A 4,552-nucleotide genomic window follows, 5' to 3' on the forward strand; every position below is an offset into this window, starting at 1 on the left:
AAAATCCTCCGGCGGGAAACGCAGCCACTAGCCTGCGCGTTCCGCCGCCCCGGCCCCGCCCCGCCTGTCACGTGCCACCCCTCTACTCTCAGGCTTCCACCCAGTACCGGAGGCCACTGCCGACCTGGTTGGGCGGGGCAACCTCGGGTCGGGTGGGCGTGGCAATAGCGGGCCGGGAGTCCCCAGGGCCGCGGATCCTGCCGGCCAAATTTGAGAACCCGCCGGTGACAGTGCAGACTGTATGTCACTGGACTATTCCTTGCGCTTCCCTGGGCCTCAGTGTCTACTTACGCAATGTATCTGTCACCCTGTCGTCTTCCTTGCAAGCCCTGTAATTAACTACTGCAGGATTGTTACAGGAGTCTCGGCCTCCCCTGCTCAACTGGGCAGGCCCCCCAGCTTATCTTGGTCTCTGCAGAGTCCTCAAGGCCTGTATAGCAGGGACTCGCATGAACCACCGTGCCCGGCCCAACTTTTTTTTTTATAAAAAGTATACCAGCCAACCCTATAAAATGTTAGGAAGACAGGAAAAAAAACACACACACACACACACAAATAATATCTTAAGAAAAATAGGGGCCGGGCGCGGTAGCTCAAGCCTGTAATCCCAGCACTTTGGGAGGCTGAGACGTGCGGATCAGGAGGTCAGGAGATCGAGACCATCTTGGCTAACACGGTGAAACCCCGTCTCTACTAAAAAATACAAAAAACGCCGGGCGCGGTGGCTCAAGCCTGTAATCCCAGCACTTTGGGAGGCCGAGACGGGCGGATCACGAGGTCAGGAGATCGAGATCATCCTGGCTAACACGGTGAAACCCTGTCTCTACTAAAAAATGCAAAAAACTAGCCGGGCCAGGTGGCGGGCGCCTGTAGTCCCAGCTACTCGGGAGGCTGAGGCAGGAGAATGGCATAAACCCGGGAGGCGGAGCTTGCAGTGAGCTGAGATGCGGCCACTGCACTCCAGCCTGGGCGACAGAGCGAGACTCCGTCTCAAAAAAAAAAAAAAAAAAAAACTAGCCGGGCGAGGTGGCGGGCGCCTGCAGTCCCAGCTACTCGGGAACAGGAAAATGGCGTAAACCCGGGAGGCAGAGCTTGCAGTGAGCTGAGATCTGGTCACTGCACTCCACTCCAACCTGGGCGACAGAGCGAGACTCCGTCTCAAAAAAAGAAAAAAAAAAAAAGAAAAATAGGTTGGCCCGGGCGCGATGGCTCATGCCTGTAAATCCTAGCACTTTGAGAGGCTGAAGCGGGCAGATCACGAGGTCAGGAGTTTGAGACCAGCCTGACCAACAAGGTGAAACCCCGTCTCTACTAAAAATACAAAAATTAGCCGGGTGTGGTGATGCGCACCTGTAATCCCAGCTACTCAGGAGGCTGAGGCAGGATAATTGCTTGAACCTGAGAGGCAGAGGTTGCAGTGAGCCGAGATCGTACCACTGCACTGCAGCTTGGTGACAGAGCGAGACACAGTCTCAAAAAAAAATAAAATAACTGAGTATAGTGGCCCATAGCTGTAGTCCCATCTACTTGGGAGACTGAGACTGGAGAATTGCTTGGGGGCAGGAGTTCCAGGATAGGGTGAACCATGATTGCACCACTGCACTGCAGCCTGGGTGACAGAGGGAGACCCTGTCTCAAAAATAAATAGGCCAGGCGCGGTGGCTCACGCCTGTAATCCCAGCATTTTGGGAGGCTGAGATGGGTGGATCACCTGAGGTTGGGTGTTCGAGACCAGCCTGACCAATGTGGAGAAATCCCATCACTACAAAAAAATACAGAAAAAACTAGCTGGGCTTGGTGACGCATGCCTGTAATCCCAGCTACTCAGGAGGCTGAGGCAGGAGAATCGCTTGAACCCAGGAGGTGGAGGTTGTGGTGAGCCGAGATTACACCACTGCACTCCAGCCTGGGCAACAAGAGCAAAACTCCATCTAAAATAAATAAATAAATAAAAAGAGTTAAACTGATACAGCCTTTCACAAAGCAATTTGACAAGTATTTATGCTATTTTTTAAATAAATGTGTATGCTTTTTTTTTTTTTATATAGACAGAGTCTCATTCTATCACCCAGGCTGGAATGCAGTGGGTCCATCTCGGCTCACTGCAACCTCCCCCTCCCAGTTCAAGCAATTCTCCTGTCTCAATCTCTCAAGTAGCTGGGATTACAGGCTCGCGCCACCACAACCAACTAATTTTTGTATTTTTAGTAGAGACAGGGTTTCACCATGTTGGCTAGGCTGGTCTCCAACCCCTGACCTCAGGTAATCCACCCACCTCGGCCTCCCAAAGTGCTGGCATTACAGGCATGAGCCACCATGCCTGGCCTTGTATGCTTATTTTTAAAAACCTTTTAAATTCTTTATTTTTGAAACATTGTAATTGCACAGAAAGTTACCATGATAATACAGGAGGTTATTTGTACTCTTCACCCAGTTTCCCCCAATGGTTTTATTTTAGTACAATTTTAACAGCTTTATTGAGATTAATAACTGACATACCATAAACCATGCTTTTTTTTTTCTTTTTTGGAGGGATGGAGTCTCACTCTGTCGCCCAGGCTGGAGTTCAGTGATGCAATCTTGGCTCACTGCAACCTCCACCTCCTGGGTTCAAGCGATTCTCCTGCTTCAGTCTCCTGAGTGGCTGGGATTACAGGCGCACGCCACCATGCCTGGCTAATTTTTGTATTTTTAGTAGAGATGGGTTTTCACCATTTTGGCCAGCATGGTTTCGATCTCCTGACTTCGTTATCCACCCACATTGGCCTCCCAAAGTGCTAGGATTACAGGCGTGAGCCACCGTGCCTGGCCTTATTTTTGAATATTTTAAATTTTTTTATTTTGAGATGGAGTCTCAGTCCTCTGACTCCCAGGCTGGAGTACAGAGGCCTGATCTCAGCCCACTGCAACCTCCGACTCCCAGGTTCAAGTGATTCTCCTGCCTCAGCCTCCCAAGTAGATGGGATTATGGGCACGTGCCACCACACCTGGCTAATTTTTTTTTTTTTTTCAGATGGAGTCTCCCACTGTCACCCAGGCTGGAGTGCAGTGGTGAGATCTCAGCTCACTACAACCTCTACCTCACGGGTTGAAGCGATTCTCCTGCCTCAGCCTACCAAGTAGCTAGGATTACAGGCGCCCACCACCACGCTCAGCTAATTTTTGTATTTTTAGTAGAGACCTGGTTTCACCGTGTCGGCCAGGATGGTCTCGATCTCTTGACCTCGTGATCTGCCCGCCTTGGCCTCCCAAAGTGCTGGGATTACAGGCTTGAGCCACCACACCTGGCCTAAAGCACACATTTTAAGATTACAATTTCTCTCTCTCTATATATATATATGTATATATACCTATGAAACCATCACCACAATTAAAATAATAAACACACCTATGAGTCCCCAAAACATTCCTCCTGCCCCTTGGTATTTCTTCCTACCCTCTTTCTGCCCACCCCACCCACCCCATACCCAGGCAACCACTGATGTGCTTTCTGTCACCACAGATGAGTTTGCATTTTCCAGAATTTTATATAAAGGGAAGCATGAACTATATACTTCTTTTTATCTGGCTTCTTTAACTCAACATAATTATTTTGAGATTTATATATGTTGTAACATGTATCATCACGTCCTTCCTTTTTGTTGCTGTGTAGATTCTACTATATGAATATACCATAATTTATCCATTCATTGGTTGCAGTGAGCCAAGATCCTGGCACTGTACTCCAGCCTGGACAACAGAGTGAGACTCTGTCTCAATAAATAAATAAATAAATAAATAAATAAATAGGCCCAGCGCAGTGGCTCACGCCTGTAATCCCAGCACTTTGGGAGGCTGAGGCAGGCGGATCACCAGGTCAAGAGATCGAGACCATCCTGGCCAACATGGTGAAACCCTGTCTCTACTAAAAATACAAAAAACTAGCTGGACATGGTGGCAGGTGCCTGTAGTCCCAACTACTCAGGAGGCTGGGGCAGGAGAATCGATCGAACCCGGGACAGAAGTTGCAGTGAGCCGAGATCACGCCACTGCACTCCAGCCTGGCAACAGAGTGACAGTCCATTTCAATAAATAAATAGAAAGAAAACAAATTTTAAAAAAAGAAACTGCTTAAATATTTTCCAAAATGGTTGTATTATTTAACACCTACCCCAGCAGTGTATGAGAGTTGCTGTTGTACCACATCCTCACCAATACTTGATGTGGTCAGTCTTTTTAATCTTAGACATTTCAGGCCGGGCGCGGTGGCTCAAGCCTGTAATCCCAGCACTTTGGGAGGCCGAGGCGGGCGGATCACAAGGTCAGGAGATCGAGACCACAGTGAAACCCCGTCTCTACTAAAAATACAAAAAATTAGCCGGGTGCGGTGGCGGGCGCCTGTAGTCCCAGCTACTCAGGAGGCTGAGGCAGGAGAATGGCGTGAACCCAGGAGGCGGAGCTTGCAGTGAGCCGAGATCACGCCACTGCACTCCAGCCTGGGCAACAGCGTGAGACTCCGTCTCAAAAAAAAAAAAAAAAAAAACTTAGACATTTCAGTAGATGTGAAGTGGTA

Source organism: Macaca fascicularis, chromosome 15 (genome assembly GCF_037993035.2).
Source record: "Macaca fascicularis isolate 582-1 chromosome 15, T2T-MFA8v1.1".
NCBI classification, from domain to species: Eukaryota; Metazoa; Chordata; class Mammalia; order Primates; family Cercopithecidae; genus Macaca; species Macaca fascicularis.